This window comes from Mobula birostris, chromosome 17, assembly GCF_030028105.1.
Source record: "Mobula birostris isolate sMobBir1 chromosome 17, sMobBir1.hap1, whole genome shotgun sequence".
Taxonomy (NCBI): Eukaryota; Metazoa; Chordata; class Chondrichthyes; order Myliobatiformes; family Myliobatidae; genus Mobula; species Mobula birostris.
The window spans coordinates 54,923,398-54,944,906 of NC_092386.1; positions in this window are offsets into that span (position 1 = coordinate 54,923,398).

Genomic DNA, 21,509 nt, shown 5'->3' on the forward strand with positions numbered 1-21,509 from the left:
TGGTAAGAAGACAGAGTGTGGAATAGAAGAAGAAGGAAGAGGAGGGAAAAATTATTAGAAGGAGAAATTGATGTTCATGCCATCAAGTTGGAGGCTATCTAAATGAAATATGAGGTGTTGCTCACCCACCCTGAACGTGGCCTCATCATGGCAAAAGAGGAGGCAGTTAACAGACATATCATAACAAGAATGGGTATAGGAATTAAAATGGTTGGCTACTGGGAAATTCTGCTGTTGGTAGATGGGATTGAGGTGCTTGACAATGTGGTCCCACAGTTTACTTCAGGTCTCACCAACGTAGAGGAGGTCACATTGAGAGCACCGGATACAATAGATGACCCCAACAGATTCACAGGTGAGGTGTTGCCTTACCCAGAAGGAACGTTTGGGGCCCTGAACAGAGGTAAGGGAGGAGGTGAGTGGGCAGATGCAGCATCTCTGTCGCTTGGGGTATATGTCAGCAGGGAGATTAGTGAGGAGTAACATTCCCTCTAAATTATTTTATAGCTGTGCAGACCAACTATTGCAATGAGCAAGAAATTGCTACACAGTCAGAAAACTGCGCAGCACTTTAAATGGCATTTCTTGGAATACGCATACTGTAAATATTTAGAATGAAAAATTAATTACTTTTGATATTATTAATTGAAGGATATAATGAAATACAGAACAACAAAGAAAATCTTTCATGTTTTGTAAACTTTTTCTTATCTACCATTATTACAAATGCATTGTCTATAAACACTGCCCAGATTTATTTTGCTTCCAGGTGAAGGATACATCTTATTCCTTGTTCGATCACCCAAATGTTCCACTTCTAATCTATTTCTGCATTAACACTTGATTGAATTCATAAGACTAAATCCATGTTTGCAGTCAGCACTTGAAGCTTGAAATATTCCAAAAATGTCTACAAGAATTTACAATTCTCCAAATTCTTTGTTTCTAAGCATGTGGTTCAACATATCTAATTCTAATTGAACCAGTCTTAACCTTCTCAGAAAAGAGAAATTTGAAATCATGGTGTTGCTGCAACATTTTTGAGCCAATGCTTTTGTCGTAATTGGTAATTGTAGCAAAGTTTTTTTTTCAGTTGTATAACATGTTCTTTTCCAAATTCAAAATTCATTGCATTTGCAATAGCAACCGGGTCAAAAGCTTGCTATTTTCATCATCATGAAATCTTTTATCCAAGCGATTACACACGCATTACCATATCAACATAGATTTCAATACTATTTTAGCATAATTTCAAAATTATAGTAACATTATGTGATCGAAAATTCCAGCTGTGCAGCAACAAAGGCTATGTGCATGGCAGCACTTCAGTTACCGTGTGGCTGTGCCCCCTTGCGGCTTAGAGGGAAAAGTGGTTGGGAGGGCCAAATGGACAAGGGTATCATGAGGGGAGTGATCCCTGTGCAAAGTGGAGAGTGGGGGTGCTAGGCAAAGATCTCATTGAAGATGGTGAAAGTTGTGGAGAAGGACGTCCAGGAAATGGAGGAGATGTGGGTAAGGGCAGCATCGATAATGGAGGAAGTGAAACTCTATTGTTTGAAGGAGGAGGGTATCTCTGATGTCCTGGAAAGAAAAACCTCATCCTGGGAACAGTTGAAGCGGAGACAAGGAACTATGAAAAAGGAATAGTATTTTTACAGGAGACGGGTTGGGAAGAGGTATAGTCAAGATAGCCATAGGAATTGGTAGGTTTATAGATGTCAGTAGACAATTTGTCTCCATCAATGGAGACAGAGAGATAGAAAAGGGAGAGAGGAGTCAGAAATGGACTAAGTGAGTTTAAGGGCAGGATAGAAGTTGGAGGCAAAGTTGATGAAATTGATAAGCTCAGCATGGGTGCATGAAGCTGCACCAATGTAATTTTCAAAGCAGCTCAGGAAGAGTTGGTGGGCATTACCAGGGAAGTATGGGAACATGGACTGTTCTACATGGCGAACAAAAAAGCAGGCATAGCTGGGGCCCGTGTGGGTACCCATAGCAATCCCTTGGGTTTGGAGAAAGCAGGAGGAGCTGATCAAGAAATTATCAGAGTTGCAACTAAACATTAGGAAAGATTGTTAAAAATAGTATAGAAATAATAATACATTTTTTACTTATTATTAAAGAAATGCCAAACAAACTATTCTAGAAAAGTCTTCAAATGGAGTTAGTGGTTAGATTGAATGTTTTAATCAGTTTCTTTATTGAGCCTCAGACATTTGTTACATTCTCTTTCTCTGTAGGAGACAGTAGTGAGTATATACCTACGAAACTAGGAAGCAAATGTGTCTTGGTCTTAGAACTGAAATTAGAATTAGAATTTTATTTCTTACATCCACCTCACCTACTGAGGGAGTAAAAATCTTCATGTTGCGTCTCTGTCGGTATGTACAAGCAATAAGGAAGGGAAGTGTGGGAGGATATTGCCCAAACACTAAGATTGTATATACGAATGTACAGTCAGATGTGCAATCAGATCAATGTGTATTGATAAATCTGACGGCCTGGTGAAAGAAGCTGTCCCAGAGCCTGTTGGTCCTGGCTTTAACAAGATGTTTTCGCTCACAGAACAGCCACTCGCTGGATGTTTTTTTGTTTTTGGCACCACTCTTTGTAAACTCCAGAGTCTGTTGTGCGTAAAAATCCCAGGAGATCAGCAGTTTCTGAGATACTCAAATCACCCTGGGCGGCACCTAATTTATTAGCTTGCTTATTTCGGCTTTTTTCTTAAAGATGTGCCGGATGCGCTCTGGTGCGCCCCGGCTAACACTGCACCACTGGTTCCTCCTGTAATCCATGATCAACCCCCTTGTTTATCCAACATTGAGGGAGAAGTTGTTTCCTAGGCACCACTGTATCAGGGCTTTGACTTCTCCTCTGTAGGCCGTCTCAACATTCTTGGACTTAAGGCCTATCAATGTTGTGTCATCTGCACATTTGATCAGCAGATTGGATTTGTGTGTGGCAGTTCAGTCGTGGGTGTATAGGGAGTAAAGTAGGGGCTCAGGATGACACAACCCTGGGGGGTGGGCTCCTGTGTTGAGGGTCAGAAGTGCTGGGATTTATCAGGGGAAGCTTTCCAAACTTCTTGGAATGATTAGGAGTGCCTTGAACTTGGTAGTGTCTCTACTGAATTGTGCTTCAAACATAATCAGGTATTTAACGTTCTTGCTGTGCCTCCCTGACCATCCATCCTCTCCTAGCTAGTATAGTTAGTTATTGAAATGTTTCCAATAGTTACCATTGGTCACGAGTTAAATTGAAATTTAGTGAGGTTTTAGATCCATGTTTCAATATTTCTGACAGTTTTTCTTTTTACATGTATATGGATGGACATCGGTGTATCACCTCTTGTACCACAGCCTTGGTATGAAATCACAAATAAGTGTGCTCAGCCACAGGAAGCAAACCTTGAAAACATTAATATAAATTTGTGCAAGTCAACTAAACAGACACCGTGTCATCGGGCATCTCATGGTTAATTATGTTGCTGGTCTAGCCAGAATAAAAACTCCAGGTAGGCAATTTAATATTGAGAGTAACTACTTGGCTCTGTAATAGGACAGATAGAAGAAGGACTGAACACTTCCACTATCTCACATAAGCCGGGCCATTGAATTGATATTTTCTCTGGAAATGATTGATATTATAATTGATAATTGCAAGAAACCCACATGGTTACAGGGAGAATATATAATCTCCGTGCAAACTGCACCAGAAGTCAAAACCAAATCTAGATTGATGGCATTGTGGATGAGGCTGTACCACTGTGCCACATGTTTCTTTTGGCAGTAACCTTTGTGGTAAAGGTGTCTATTTTAGATTGAAAAATACATCTCTAATAGAATGAAAAAATTGGAAAAGTTAGAATTGTGTGGTTGTAGCATCAGATCTTGGCAAATAATCACTTGTATACAAGTTGGCCCTGAAGATAAGGGAGCTGAAACATAAATAAATTGTTGTCCAGATACCATGACTGGTTCCCCAAGGAAGTAGCAACAGAAGAAATGGATTCCATTATCACCTATGAGCTTCATCACATTAATGTCTCAGGAAATTAATGAAACCTTCCAGAGGGGGGCTAGGCTAATCTGTGTAGTTTACAAGAACAAAACTGGATCAATCCCAGAAACGTTTCTAATAGCAACATTTACAGTTCGATTTACTCATAGACTGGATATCTAATACTGTTATCACTTATCCAAAGAGATTAATTGCAAAAACAATCATGCACTAATCTCAACTTCAAATTTATCAGCAGCAGCTGTTTCATTTGTCAATTAATGACTGATTACATATTCAATATTCTTATGAAGTTGAAACCAGTTGGTAAATCATGACTTACTTTCTTATTGTTAGCCTGAATTCAGTAACTTAAGTAGATCCTGACAGGTCTCTGGCAGTGTTCTCTCTCTCTCTCTCTCTCTTTTTAGAGTATAGCTAGTCTTTGGAATTCTTCCTGAAAGAGCAGTGGAACAAGAAAGGGGTTGAAAGCTTAGATGGGAATAAGGAAGTTAGGTTACGATTATATCAGCCATAAACTTACTAAATGATGAAGCATGCGCCAGAGGCCAACAGGCACTAAGCTTTGTTATGCACGGATACTTATAAAAGCCCACCGGGTCATTCTTTGGGACATGTTCTGCCTCAGGAAAAGAAATAGCCCCATCTAGTGGGTTAATCGTATATTTTTGTGCTCAAATACAGAGGCAAATAAAATGAACATGACCGTAAAAAAATAGGGCATATACACTTTTTATTAACTCAGCCTGGAATTCTATCGTTACAAAGTCTAGGCTTGTTCACTGAAAGGTGTTAATTTTATTAGTCAGAATTAACCTGTTCAAAAATAAAGTTCAGGCGCCGCCTCGTCACCATCTGAAATTCTGCCAACAGAAATTGGGTCATCAGGAAATTTATAGACGGCATTTGAGGCGTGCCCAGCCGCACAGTCGTGGGTGGAGAGAGAGAGAGTACAGCAGTGGGCTAAGCACACATCCTTGTGGTGTGTCAGGGTTGAATGTCAGCGAGGAGATGCTTTTTGCCGATCCGAAACATATCTATTGGGGGTGGGGTAGGGGGTACGTCGTGCTTCCTTGGTAGTAGATCGTCCATCATTGGTCCCCACTTGGCACTTGGCTCTCACCTGTGGCTCCAAGTAGCTATCTGCTAGCGACAGCGGCCACACCCTGGTAAACCGTTTCTACCAGCGGGCTAAACCAGGTGAGGGTAACCGACGTGTCTTAAACCCACCGTGAGTTTGGGCTTACCTACCCTAACTGGAGCCGGCAGAATGCGTGGAGGTATCCATTAGTTTGTCTCAGCGGGCAGGAGGGCAGACCCAGCAATGCGCCATGGAGCGCTTAGAGCGCAACGAGGCACTAAGGACATCACGGTCATCCACTGCATCTGACTCCCATCTCCATCCGTCTTGCCACAGGATAGAGATGGTCCCAGTCGAGTGAGTGTGGTAGATGGTGTGCAAGTCTTCCTCACTTTGCTAAGTCTTCGCGCAAGTCACCATTCTTCCCATCCCAAACTAACTCAAGTCCTGGAGCGACAGGCTGGTGTCGAAGCGGCAGGTGTGGGTATACCGGCAGCCGCAGCCGCAGCCGCTAACCTGTACCCTGGTGGCTCTGGCCATAGGATTATTAACCACTGACATGGAGCAACAGCGGCTTTTGCAGCTACCTGAGTGACTGAGCAGCCCTTTTCAGTAATGCACTGCTCACCTCCGTGGTCTGAGGAAGGGGCTGGAGAAATTGCCCTAAACACTGCCTTCGCTCCATTGTTTCCCCAGCCAGTTTACCGCAGCTGCCGGGGACCCTACCACAGTGGACAAAATGCATCAAAGAGAAAATTGAAGGCAATTGCTCCCCCTCGGTGTGTGGAATGTGCATACACGGTCGGACAGAGTTGATGCCAGCAGACGTCAGAGGAGAACTGCTCTCATAGGAAGAGAATTAGCCTGCTATGACATCGATTTTGCAGTCCTGAGTGAGACCCGGAGAGGGCGAAAGGGGCACGGGATACGCATTGTTTTGGAGTACATCAAGACGGATGCGAGGCCGGGTTTGGATTTGCAGCGAAGACGGAGATTGCTGGCAAACTTGTTGGATCTCCAAAGGGTGTGAACGACTGGTTCATGACCATGAAACTCCCCCGTCGCTTGGTCGTGTCACCATTGTCTGCACTCGCACCCCCACCATGACCTACCCACATGATGTCAAGGACAAGTGCTGTGAAGAACTGTGTTCACTTTTTGCTACTGTTCCCAAGCCGGCAAGCAGCGGCAGCGCCAGAGATTTTTTCTTGCTGGTGCTATAGTTGGGTTGAATTATTCAGTGATGGTGCTGAGGGCTGTACCCTATGGTAATATGCATTCGCAAGGCCAGACGCGTGGCGTTAAAAAGTCAGTTTCAAGCATTATGTGCCTACTATGAATGTCTCTGTTGATTCACAAGCAACAGCAATTGATAGATCTAATATGGAAGTGAACTGTGACAGTGTCAACAGCATCAGAGACAACCCAGGCTACACAGAGCATAAACAAACAAGCCAACAGAACATCCGACCCACAGCGCACAACGTGAATCACACACCAATCCCGCAATCAGTGTCAAATGCGTGATTTTCAACTGGGAAACACAACACTAACCCACAATGTCCACTGCTATTCGCATTACATAGACAGACAATGCCAAAAGATACACCGTTATTAAAGTCAAGTAAGGCAAACAGATTTACCAGGAGTTGGATAAGTCGTACTCTGACCATGCAATACCTCAATTAATTCGGCTACTGAATTTAAAACAAAAATCAACAGAATCACCGGTTGGAAGTCTAAGCAAAACCAGTCGGCTTAATAGCAGTAAATGTAATATTTTAGGATTTGCAGGAAACATAAGGACTTTGGGGCATCCACCACAAAATAATAATTATAATCAGCATTAGTCTATGCTCAAATTTAAAAAAAAATCAACTGCACTCACCATTGATGTTTTCAGAGAAGCACAATCCGTCTGTTATTGTGATTGGTGGCAAAAGCATCAATGATTTTCTGGACATCAAGTGCCCTGGTCCTCCGGCTGTTTATGGCCAACAGGGCCAAGTTGCTGTTCCGAGCATCGCTGCTGCTATTCCTTCGGTAGTTTTTGAGGTGTCTGACGCAAGAGAAACTCCGTTTGCATGAGGCAGATGTCACAGGCAGGGTCAGTGATATGCAGATTAGTTTGTATAAATCCATAAATGCATTGTGGTAGGGTCTCATTAGAGCTAGAAATTCCACTGTGTTATTCACTGTCTGTCTTTGCTTTTGGTTTGTTTCCAGTAGACGCCGAGCCTGATGTAGCTCTGCAGTCAGGTTCACTTCAGTCACTCCAAAGTATTGGGCCACTCAACAAAGTTTCCCCTATTGCCAGATCCAACATTCTCCCGGAGTCCTCACCGAGCAATGCCTTGGCACGCAGTATAGCATAGAGACTCAACCACTGCTCTCATATACTCACGATTTTCTTGGACAATGTTTGCATGTCCTTTATCAAGGATATTTCCCAATCTTGAACCATCTTGTTTTCTCAATCTGAATTTGGCTTGTGCCTCCATAGCAAACCTATGAGCTGCACTTACATGGTGGGTTTTGAAAGCTGTTGTAGTTTTCCGCCAGTTGCGGTAAGCGGTGACATTGAAGGTAGACTCAGAATGGAACCCATGTCCTCCACACAGGAAATGCCTGCATGCAAAGCAGAACGTAGCATCTTTTGTGATTGAATATTCCAGCCTGGAATACGGGTCAAATCAGCCACGAATACTCCTTTGCTGATTGCCAAACTGTTGCGAAGGGTACTTTTTCCAATGCTGGCCAACAGGGTCCTTCCTCAGGCTGCTGGCTAACATCGCTAACAGTATTCCCACTCGCACTAAGAGCAGCTTCATCCACGTTCTCTTCCGAATCTCGCTCCGTTTCTTGTTCCTCTACTTCGCCCTCACACTCCTTTGATGAACTGCTGTTGTCCTCATCCCCACTTACTTCTTTCTGCATATCACTTTCAATTAAGACATGCTCAGGCTGAGACACCACTGATTCCTCTGGATGAGGTCATTTTCTCACTAAAAGATCGATCCATTTTTTTACGCCAGCCAAAATAATGCATGTGCCAGGCCCACGCTAGCTTGTAAAAGCACAATGTGTGTGTGTGTGTGTGTGTGTGTGTGTGTGTGTTTGTGTTTGTGGCATCCGTTAGTCTCGCGAGACCATGGATCTGCACCTGGATGTATACTATCAATCTCTTGCGTGAGTGACATCACCACCTTAAGTGATCTTAGACCAGCTTAACTGATCTGAGGACAGCAACGGCGGGACATTGACAACGAACGAATAAGCAGAAATGTAGAGTGGATCTGAACTTAGACCAGCACAGAGTTTATAACTTTATTGCTGCGTGGATGCTATGGTAATTGGGGTGCTGTTTCACTAGATCAGCTGGAGAAACTGTATGCCAAATTTCAGTTAATCTCTTGGTGGTGCTACGGTGGTGCTATTGTAATTTCTCCTGGTGCTATAGCACCAGCAAGCATCACCTCAGCACCACCACTGCCAACAAGCTCATCATCCCTGGTGACTTTAACATGTGAGTAGGCTCTGACAACACCTACTGGGATGGGGTCATTGGGACATACAGAGTTGGCCGCTGCAAAGGCAATGGTCTCCTACTGCTCCAGACGTGTGCCAGGCATGAAGTGTTGATCATCAACACCATCGTCTGCCTTGCAACTCGTGGCAGCAAGAGACGTTTCCGCAGGAATTTAAAGACGCATCCATCATCCAACTGTATAAACAAAAGGGAGACCGATAGCTATCAGGGAATGTTCTTGTTGTCTATCGCCGGCAAAACCTTTGCCGGTCTTCTTCTCAGCCGCCTCATATCACATCTTAACCGGGGACTCCTACTGGAGTACAAGAAGGTATGGACCAGGGAGGCAGAGGAGCACTTATAGGACTGGTTTGAAGCAGTGGACTGGACTTTGTTCAGGGAGTCATCTTCGGCCCCAGTTGAGTATGGCACAGTTCTCACCGACTTTGTTCAAACCTCTGTGGATGAGTGTGTGCCTACAAAAACTTACTGTACATTCCCAAACCAAAAGCTATCTGCAGCATTTAAGCCTGGCGATCCAGGTCTGTACTCGAAAACCCGGTATAACTTGCGGAGGCTTTTCAGGAGCTAAGAAACAATTCCGAGCGAGGTTGGAGGCGACGTCATTTGCACATCAACTCTGGCAGGGTTTGCAGGACATTATTACCTACAAAGCGAAACCCAACTTCATGAATGGCAGTGACACTTCACTCCTAGATGAGCTCAACGCCTTTTGTGCTCGTTTTGAAAGGGAGAATAAAACCGCAGCTATGAGAATCCCTACAGTATCCGATGACCCTGTGATCTCTGTCTCGGAGGCCGACGTCAGGCTGCCTTTTAAGAGGGCGAACCTTTGCAAGGCGGGGTGCCGGATGAGGTACCTGATAAGGCTCTGAAAACCTGTGCCAACTAACTGGCGGGAGCATTCAAAGACATTTTCAATCTCTCACTGCTACGGTTGGAAGTACCCACCTACTTCAAAAGGGCAACAATTATACCAGTGCCCAAGAAGAGCAGGGTGACCTACCTCAATGACTATCGTTCAGTAGCACTCACACCTACGGTGATGAAATACTTTGAGAGGTTGGTTATGGCTAAAATCAACACTTGTCTCATGCAGGACTAGTGCCCACAGGAAATTTGCCTATTGCAACAATTGGTCTGCAGCAGACGTGATCTCAATGGCTCTCCACGCAGCCTTGGATCTCCTGGACAATGCAAATACCTATGACAGGATGCTGTTTACTGGCTACAGCTCAGCACTTAATACCATCATTCCCACAGTCCTGATCGAAAAACTATAGAACCTAGGCTTCTGTACCGCAAATGGATTCTTGATTTCCTAAACGGAAGACCATAATCCCTGCGGATTGGAATTAACATCTCCCCCTCGTTGACAATTAACACTGGTGCACCATAGGGATGTGTGATTAGCTCACTGGTTAACTCTCTCTACACCCATGACTATGTGGCTAAGCATAGATTAAATAGCATCTATAAATTTGCTGATGATACAATCATTGTTGGCAGAATTTCAGATGGTGACGAAAGGGCGTACAGGAGCAAGATCTACCAGTTGGTTGAGTGGTGTTGCAGTAACAACCTTGCACTAAACATCTGCACGACCAAAGAGCTGATTGTGGACTTCAGAAAGGGTAAGACCAGGGAAACAAACAAATCCTCACAGAGAGATCAGAAGTGGAGAGAGTGAACAGTTTCAAGTTCCTGGTTGTCAATATCTTTGAAGACCTAACCTGGATGCAACATACGAGGGGTGACTGATTAAGTTTGTGGCCTAAGGTAGAAGGAGACGAGCTATACAGCTCTCGTTACGTGCACGTGCAGTTCAACTCTTTGAGTGAAAATGCAGACAGCTTGAAGTTAATAACTCATCTCCTTCTACCTTAGGCCATGAACTTATCAATCACCCCTGCTGTGGACCACTTCTGGAGGTCCAAGACACCGACTTCTACAAAGGAGGGATCCATATGCTCCATGACCGCTGGACTAAGTGTGTAAATGTAGGAAAGATAAATGTGTTAGGTTTTCTAAAATTGACTCCTTCTACCTTAGGCCACAAACTTATCAATTACCCCTTGTATTGTTACAGCTATAAAGAAGGCAAGACAGGGGTGAGATTTCATTAGGAGTTTGAGGAGATTTGTTGCAGAAACTTGTAAAATGAATCAGCTCCATCATGGGTAGCAGCCTCCATAGTGTCCAAAGTATCTTCAAGGAGTAGTACCTTTGGAAGGCAGTGTCCACCATTAAGGATCTCCACCACCCAGGACATGCCCTCTTGCCAACAGGAAGAAGGTACAGAAGCCTGAAGGCACACACTCAGCGATTCAGGAACAGCTTCTTCCCCTCTGCCATCCGATTTCTAAATGGACATTGAACCCATGAACACTACCTCACTACTTGTTTATTTCTGTAATTTTTGCACTACGTATTTTAACTTATCTATTGAATAGACAGATAGATTTAATGTAACTCAGTTTTATCTCTATATTTATTTATAATTCAGTTCACTGTACTGCTGCCATAAAGTTAAAGCATTTGAGAACATATGCCATGATATTAAATCCGATTCTGAGAGCCAGTGTGGACTCTGGAAAGAGCATAGGACAATCGACATGGTGCTTGATGTAAGGCAGCTGCAAGAGAAATGTCGGGAGCTAAACACTGACTTGTTCTCCTTCTATGTCGATCTGACTATGGCCTTCAACACTGTTAGCAGAGCAGGTCTGTGGAAGATCATGCTGAAGTATGGATGGCCAAGGAAATACACCATAGTGTAGCAATTGCATGTTGGCATGTGAGCTGAAGTTTAGGACAACGGTGAGACTTCTGAGCCCTTCCCTGACTCTGACAGGGTCAAGCAGGACTCTGTATTAGCACTGGTGCTATTCAGTTTGGTGTTTTATGCCATGTTGACTGATGCTTTCAGAGATGGCGACGTAGGCATTGGCCTCAGATTCAGCACTGACGGGAAACTGTTCAACCTCAGGAGGTTCCAAGCAAATCTAAAATTAAAACAGACATCATCAGAGACTTCCTTTTTGCTGATAACTGCGCCCCCAATGTTGGTTCAAAAGATGACATGCTGCACTGTGTTGACAAGTTTTCTGATGTGCGTAGCAACTTTGCACCGAAGTAATGCATCAGCCAGTTCCATGGAAATCATACATTGGGCCAAACATCGCGATCAAAGGTCAAAGATTCAACCCAGTGACTAGATTCACATATCTTGGCAGCACACTGCCCCAGACTATTGTCACTGATGGTGAAGTAAATGGCAGGATTGCCAAAGCAAGCGTAGCCTTCGCCAAACTTTATACCAATGTCTGGAACAGAAGAGGCATAAGTCTACTCTGCTTTACGCCTGTGAAATATGGACGGTGTACCAAAGACCTGCCAAGAACCTGAACCATTTCCACACAGTCCGCCTCAGAAAGTTCCTCAACATAAAGTGGCACGACAGAATCCCTGACACTGAGATACTTACCAAGGCAGGTCTGTTCAGCATCCTGATGCAGTCGCAGTCATGCTGGGCAGGACACGTAGCTCGTGTGCCAGACCATCAGCTGCCGAAGAGACTGCTTTATTGGAAACTACAGACAAGAACGTGTTCCTGTGGAGGCCAAAGGAAACACCATAAAGACACCCTAAAAACTTCACTAAAAGGCTTTGGCATCAACCCAGACACATGGGAACATATTGCCAGGATTAGGAACATAGAAATTTACAGGTCTTTGGCCCACGTTGTGCCAACCATGTAACCGTCTCTAGAGACTGCCCAGAATTTCCCTAGCTCATAGCCCTCTATTTTTCTAAGCTCCAAATACAATGAGTGGCGCTCCTCCCTGTATAAGGGTGCAGAAACTCATGAGGCTGAAAGGACAATTGCAGCAGAGTGACCTAGGCTGGCTAGGAAAGCCTGAGACAGTGACTCCAACGCAACATGGCTACCATCTTTAGTCCAAATTGCCAAAGAACTTTCCAAGCATGGATCAGCCTCTCCAGCCACAGACCAGTCTGCCTGCTATTGTTGTCAGAATTTCAGATGGTGATGAGGATGCATACAGGAGTAAGATAGATCAGCTGGCTGAGTGGTGTCAAAGCAACAACATAATACTCTATGTCAGTAAGACCAAGGTGAACTACAGGAAGGGGAAATCGAGGGAACACACACCAGTCCTCATTGAGGGATTAACAGTGTAAAGAGTGAGCTGTTTCAAGTTCCTAGGTGTCAACATCTCTGAAGATCTATCCTAGACCCACTTATCGATGCAATTACAAAGAAGACATGACAGTGACTATATTTCATTAGGAATTTGAGAAGAATTGGTATGCACCAAAGGCATCTGCAAATTTCTGCAGATGTACTATGGAGATCATTCTAACAGGACGCATCACCATTTGGTATGCAGGGGCCACGGTGCTGGATTGGAAAAAGCTGCAGAAGTTATAAACTCAGCCAGTTCCATCATGGGCACTAGTCTCCCCAACATCGAGGACATTTTCAAACGGCGATGCCTAAAAAAGGACCCTCATCACCCAGGACATGCCCTCTTCTCATTGCTATCATCAAGGAGGAGGTACAGGATCCAGAAGATGCAGACTCAACCTTTTAGAAACAGCTTCTTTCCCATCGCCAACAGACTTCTGAATGCACCATGAGCCCATGTACACTAGCTCACTATTTTTTCTCTTTTTTATTATATATATTCTGTATATGTATCTTACTGTAATTTAGGCTTTTCTGTTATTTATTGCAATGTACTGCTGCCACAGAAGAAAATTTCTTGACATATGCCAGTGATGTTAAGCTTGATTCTTTGATCCTTTGTCAAAGCATGTTAGATAGATAGATAGATATACTTTATTAATCCTGAGGGAAATTTGGTTTAGTTACAGCTGCACCAAGAATAGAGCGTAAATATAGCAATACAAAAAACCACAAACAATCAAACAACAAAATGCAAACTATGTCAGATGGAAAATAAGTCCAGGACCAGTCTATTGGCTCAGGGCGTCTGACCCTTCACAGGAGGAGCTGCACATTCGATGGCCACAGGCAGGAACGACCTCCCGTGCTGCCAGTGTTGTATCACGGTGGAATGTGGCCGAAGTCCAACAGTAAAAAGTTCAATATCCAGTCTGCAAACATGTTCCTCGATCATAATATACTCCGGATTGCACCATCCGTTGTTAACCAGATCAGTAAGCACCAAACTCCTTTACGCTTACCGCTCCCGGTGCACTTCCGGTCAGCCAGAACAGTATTACCCACCGAACTCCGCTTCTCCAAAAGTCTCTGTTGTCTCGACCCGGTCCTCTTTCCTCGGCTTTGTGATCCCCCTCTGTGTGTCTTCCTCCGGATTTCAGTAGGGGTGTCCGCTGCTCTGTTAGCTAAGCCGGCCGGGATTTGCTGGTCTGTGGAATACACAATGCCACCTTGCTTCTGTCCTGCGTGTCGGGATGTAACCATTTCCAGCGCTAAAGAAAACCGAAATAAAACTCTCTCTACCAGCATGTTAGAGAGGATGCAGCTTCGACGTGTTACCGTGAGAAAAAAAAACAAAAATAACGTAAATTAAAAAGTAAGAAGAAGAAAGTAAAAGAATAGATCAGAACGGCTGTACCAGGCTGCATGCATGACCGGTGCATGCGCACTAAGGATCTGTTCCCCATTCACCCTACATCAGATAAGTTAGGAAAATTTTATGAAGTACTTAAGGTAGATTTTCAGCCTATGGAGTCCTATGACTAAATGATAATCTGTAACTTCTTTTTCAATTAATTATCAAGCATCTGGTTAACAAGATAAAAGAAAACAAATAATTGGGTGAAACATGTTAATTAAGTCAGGAGTTAAGATCTAGTTCTGACATGTGTGTACAAATTAAATGTGAGCATTTCTTTTGAAAATAAACCAATCTAGTGATAAATATTAATGATATTGTTTATGTGAATGCATATACAGAGGAGAAGATATGTGATTTGCCTATTTAGAAAATCCATGTTTCCAAAGCCATATACAAGGATGACATTAACTCAGCATTTTATTGGTGTCAAGTGAAAAAAAAATTCTATTTCGATCTCGGGAGTGGTTTTCATTTACCATTGATTAAAACTGTAAAAAGAATTCACTTTCATGTTGAGCTAAATAGTCACTGTTTAAATAATATTAACGAGTGAATCTGTTGTTGAACAGCCAAATACACAAAATGAAAAATAAGATCATTAAATGCTTTGCTTTGGAAAATGCTGCTTTACCTAACATAATTTGGGTAGCCCTGGAGATAATTCAGCTAGAGTTTTTAGCATGCTGTTGAGAGATTCAAATCCAATTTAGCCTTTTACTTTTTCCTGTAACATTTGCTATTTACAGCATTACATCTCTGTAAAAAGATGGACACTTGACATCACACACCATTTTACTTAATAGAAATGAACAATTTTGATGAGAAAGTACATTGTTTATGAAATGCTAGAGGGAGGAAGTCCCATCATATCAGTACTCTGCATGAACCTTATACTCTAGAAGACAAAGATTCCATAATCCAGTATCTCATGTTCCAGTCTGCTGTCCTCTGTTGCCTCAGAAGGCAAGGTCAGCAGCAGCTTGAGCATGGTTTCCATAAGCAGCTCTCTGTCCAGCAGAATAGACTTAAGGATTCAACATTATAGGGATATAAAATGCACAGAATGTCATATGTGTGAATCTCAAGATGAGAATAGAAGATTTATGATGATGGCATGAATACAAAGTAGAAATGAAAGACTAACAAAATTCTGAGAGGTATAGATATGGTAAATGCAAGCAGGCTTTTTCCACTGAAATTGAGTAAGACTACAACTAGAAGTCATGGGTTAAAGGTGAAAGGTGAAATGTTTGAGGAGAACATGAGAGGAATCACCTGCATCCAGAGGGTAGTGAGTGTGGAACGAGCTGCCAGTGGAAGTGACGGATATGGGGTTGAATGCAACATTTGAGAGAAATTTGAATAGGTACATGGATGGGAGAGGTGTAGATCAACATGACTAGGCTCACTAATGGTTCAGCATGGACTAGACTGGCTGAAGGGCCTTTTTCTGTTGTGTAGTGTTCCATGACTCTATGACCAATGATTATACTTCTCCAGTTTTCCAAACTTGAATTAACTAAGGATGTCAAGTGGTAGCCTTTTTTGAATGACTGGACAGTGACTGTGCTACACTATTCAGATTTGAGAGTGGCAGATGCAGTCAATTGCGTTAATCATAAGGTTACATTTTCATGTAAATTTCTTGCATTTATATGGAAGCTGTAATGTTACATCTATACCTTAACATATAATGAGTTGTTTTGAACTGACACTACTTTTGTTATGAAGTTATAAGATGACCATGCAAATATAATTAAAATGAGGAACAAATCTTTTAATTTAGAATTGTCAAGTATTGCACAAGAAATCTATTTTTTTTTGCCATTCAGTTCAGGAGACTGGAGCTTTTGAACAGTCACATGAATGAGCTGCCGATTAATTTTTCATTTGAAGATAACTGTCTTCAACAATGCTGCACTCCCTTAGTACTAGAATGGAGTGCTATCTCAAGTTATAGACTGATGTTTCGGCAGAGTGATAAATTCACACACTCTGCTTTTGTCCAACATTTCAAGCTGACACTCTGAATAGAAAATAGAACCAATGAATGTTTATTGGTAATCCTGATCTGAATATAATATCCATTGAAAATGAGATAATCAGTCCCATTTGGAACCAGTCTTCAGTTCCTGAAAGTGTAGAATTAAAACCATCTACATTCCCATTAAACTGAATTAGAGGAAAGCCTGAACAAGTTTTTTTTTATTTTCTTATAAACCAGATATTTAGATACATGCCCAAAGATCAAGAGCAACAGGTGGTCAGCACATTATAAAACTGAAACCAAAATGAAAGAAAAAAGTTCAAAAAAATGCTGAAAACAATACCTCATTTAATTCAAGGAAATATGGTAAATTATTTTTAAAAACTTCTCAGATTTCTTCCTCTTATGACAATTTTAATGATTTCTGAATTTCATTACTGCTGACTTTTCAGCTGTTAATGTAATTTGATTTCTGAATGTCTACTTCATACATCTATGAGTGTGTCATATATTTCAACTGCAATTATAGTTAAATAAAAAAAGATATTTTTGCAACTTTTTGTTTGAAATGATGAAAGGAATTGAAAACAAAGGGTAATGTATATTGTTAAACACCATGGTTTTTTGAGGGTTATTGAGATGTCTATGACTTGCATCTTTTACTTACTTACTGCCCTTTATACCGCTGGTGTTTAGGGCAGCATGAAGGTCCTCCATCTGCCTGTCCATGCAGTTGCACAGAGATCTAGAAGGATTTTTCATTGCTGTTTCCGTAATAGTTTTTTTTCAGGGTTGTTAGCCCTGAACTGAACCCCTGAACCTGGAGGATTGGTGGAACACTCTTAGGCTTATCTGTACCCTTTGACCTGTTTGTCATGTGCCACTCTACCAGGAGCCAAAAGCACAAGGCTCTACCTCTAGCCAACATCATTCTCCAGGTCATTGAGCCATGCAAGCCTCCAAACCCTACGCCAAGGTTGTGATCCTCTTGAAGGACTTGTATCTTTTAGTTGTTGTAATAATACAAAATATCACCTGATATCCTGTCTTACTTAATTTCTGTTGCTTTTGAAGTAAGACCCAAAGTTCTAGAAAGTTAAGGTGAAGACTTCTATAACTGAATTATTAAATGCATGGTAGGTAACTGACTACCTCGGGGCTCCGACAATGAAGATAAGCATGGCAGCAAAACATTAGACACATATGAATGTTCTGTATTATTTATAACTAAGATAAGTTACATATACAAGTTAATGATATAGAAGAAAGGCTTGTTGCTGCACTGTTCTCCATAATTCCAAAGGATCGTAACCAATTGCAAGTGGTTCGGAGAAAATAGCAAGCTCAAGAGTATCTTCAAATCTTTCTTCTATATCCATTTGTATACAGTGAATTTGATTAGGGCACAATTCTTCAGTCCATCTAAAATTGAACAGAATTTGAACCAAACCTTTTTTTTTTGGTGTTCCTGTTAGAAATTGTTGATCTAAGAAAAAGATAAAGTAGACATTCTTGCCCCAACCCAATAATTTAGGGGTGTTCTCCTCCAGTTCACTGAACTGTTCTTTCTCAAATGTCTTCACTTAATTCGATTGAGAATGCAAGAATCTTTCTTGGTTCCTGCTGCACCAATTTACTGCAGAAGCCATTGTAAGTTTCAGCAGAACCAAACCAACAGCAGCACCAAACATGATTTGCTTTAAGTGTATTTGACCAACTTAGACAGAGTAGATGAGGAAAGGATGTTTCCCATGGTGGGGCAGTTTAGGACAAGAGAGAACAGCCTCAGGATAGAGGGGCATCCATTTAAAACAGAGATACAGAGAAATTTCTTCAGCCAGAGAGTGGTGAATTTGTGGAATTTGTTACCATAGGCAGCTGTGGAGACCAGGTCAATGGGTGTATAAAAGCAGAGATTGATAGGTTCTCGATAGGCCACTGCATCAAAGGTTTTGGGGAGAAGGTCAGAGAGTAGGGCTGAGGAGTGGAAAAAAGCTTCAGCCATGATTTAATGGTGGAGCAGACTTGATGGGCCAAATAGCCTAATTCTGCTCCTGTGTCTTAAGGTCTTATTACTTTTAAATTATGACCTCTAGATCTAGATTTTCCCAAAAGAGGAAAAACCACCATGTTAACACCCCTCTTGACGTTATAACATGTTAACTTTCACTCCTCACCAAAATTCCGTCAGATGGAACCTTATAGGATATAGTATCTTTGAGTAGATTAAGTCATTGGTAAATAGATTCTTGAAAAAGCAAGTAGTGAGTGGCTACTGGGAGGGTGGGGGTGTGAAGTTTACTTGCAATCCGAGCTATGATCTTGTGGAAAACCAGAGATAGCTTGAGAAGCTAGTGGCCTACAGAGCTCCGCATTTGAATTTTTAAAACTTCTATCAATCCTTTTCAACCCTGACTCTCTCTAAAAACTATTAAAAAATTATTAAAGTCTTTATGAGATTCTCATTAAAGTCACATATTTAATTTTAGTTGTGAACAAGACCTTGAGAAACAAAATGATTTTTTTTCAAAAGCATCAGATGAAACTCTGGCTTATTGTTTCATATCCTATCTCAAAATGATATTGGCTATCTGATTTCACAAAGGGGTCAATAAAATAAGAGAATTACCAATAATGAATCACACTTTTGCACTTTATTAAAAGTCGTACAGCACAATCAGCTAAAATGTGCTTTGACACTTTAGACTTCAAATTATTGTGGGAACATTTTAAACATTAAATTATACATGATTTTAGAACCAATCTATATGCCATTGAGAAATAAAAGATGAGCAATAAACTAAATCATGTGAGAACAAACCAAATTCCAACCAATAATAAACCACAGCCAGGGAAACTTACCCTGATGTCCCCCAATATTCCAGTAGCAGGACGAGGTTGTAGCCATATGCTGGATTTCAGAATATTTGTCTACAAAGGGTAACATCATTTGACCTGATGATGCTTCCTCAAATTACAGCTTGTAGTTTAACCATTGGCTTGAAAAATGATCATTAGAAGCAGTTTCATGCAGTTACAGATTAAAGATACAGTTATATAACAGGTGGCAGTTGAAATCCTTCTAGAGTGATGTGGAGTTAACAAATCTAATTTGTACTACTGGTTTTAGATTACCGCATAGTCAAGAGGAGAAAAACACACTATGCCTGCAAGAAAGTGTTTGCAAAACATTTCTCAATGCTACTTATGTTTTAACATTATTTAAGGGTCAATGGGACAACAAAGTTCCTTATGGGATTCAGAGACATTTAAACCAGATAGCTTGCAGACGTCTCTCATTACTGTAAGGTATGTTCCTTAATTTATGCCTGTATTTCAGTTAGCCATCAACTGCAAAGAGGGTTGACCATCTCAGAGGTGATCTGTGCCAGCATATACCTAGCTCTGGTTTATCTGGTCAACAGCAAGTCCAGGTGAAATCACTCTGGAAGCCAATTTCTCTTCCCTGACCTAACTGCAGCGGGTTGACCTGGAGACAAAGTTTGCATTGTCCACTCGCATGCAGGAGGAAATGAACTACAGGAGAGGATAGGATGTTTATGTTTAGGTCTACATACATAATTATCACACAAAGCTTTATGTGTCCTTTGGTTAAACTGAATTATGACTAGTGAAATGATGTTATTAGATGACCTAATCTAATCCGATGAATCAATAAATCACTCAGAACTATTAAATCACTCAAACTGACAGTAACTGGGGTGTTTCTAAAAGATACAAATCTAGTGAATCTTTCTGCCCTTCTCAATACTTTGGCATCACAGCAATGATGGGAAAAACTTTCTGAGCTGTTATCATCGGATGGAAGGAAATTCTTCCCCTTTTAACCCTTTAAGTTCTCTCTCAAACTGCCTTCTCCTTTCTCAGCCTTCCTATGATTAATCTGTTGGTTTTGCTTGTCCATGCCAGTGGGGAGAGAGATACCCACTATAATAACTGGGATTTTCCTGGGTTTACTCTGTTAATCCATTTGTGAGTAATCTAGAGTGAGGCGTGAGGTGCAGCATTTTCCAGGATTAACTGTTGATAGTGAGGAGTTAATGACGCTGATTATCCAGCACAGTTTAAAGACATATTTTAGTAACATTTGAAGGTATTACTCCTGAATATATCCAGATACATAACTGCCCTAATTTCTGATTGCTTGTACAGGGTCCAAACAGGGGAGAATTATTGGATACCACAGCTAACAACTTGCAATTGTCTTCAGGGAAACTTTGGAGGAGGAATATATTTCCGCAAGGACATATCAGTCACTACGTGTACCCACTTGGAGGAGGAACAGCAGCAGTATAGGATGGAACAAACTATCATTTAATAACTATATGGTCTAATATTCTTTCGGTGGGTTGGGAAGGGAAGGGGGCTTCAACTTAAACTGAGCTCACTTCTTTCTCTTAGTGTCTCCAAAGTTTGAGTATGAGCCTGTCGAGATGGGAACACTAGTGTTGCCTCAGGTTAGGATCAGTGACATGTTCAAATAAATTTACTACAGGGAAAGACTTCTGAGCGATCCTCCCAAAAGACAGAGACCCAAGAATCATATCTGCAGAAATTGACCTAAGATGTTCTGCAATCGTTTTTCTTTTCACCTAACCCTCCCCCACCCCCCATCAGTTCTGGATTCCATCAGCCTAAGGCCATCTACCAGGGGTGATTGATAAGTTCGTGGCCTAAGGTAGAAGGAGTCAATTTTAGAAAACCTCCACATTTATTTTTCAAGATAGTCCCCTCCTACATTTACACACTTAGTCCAGCGGTCGTGGAGCATACAGATCCCTTCTTTGTAGAAGTTGGCATCTTGGACCTCCAGTAAGTGGTCCACAGCAGGGGTGATTGATATGTTCATGGCCTGAGGTAGAAAGAGATGAGTTATACAGCTCTCATTTGGTGCATGTGCAGTCCAACTCTTTGAGTGACTATGCAGAAAGTTTGAAGTTAATAACTCATCTCCTTCTACCTTAGGCCACAAACTTATCAATCACCCCTGCTGTGGACCACTTTCTGGAGGTCCAGGAGGCCGACTTCTACAAAGAAGGGATCCGTATGCTCCATGACTGTTGGACTAAGTGTGTAAATGTAGGAGGGGACTATGTTGAAAAATAAATGTGCTAGGTTTTCTAAAATTGACTCCCTCTACCTTAGGCCACGAGCTTATCAATCACCCCTTGTATAGCCTTCACTGGTAAGCAGATATCTCTCACACACTCTTCATGTTTT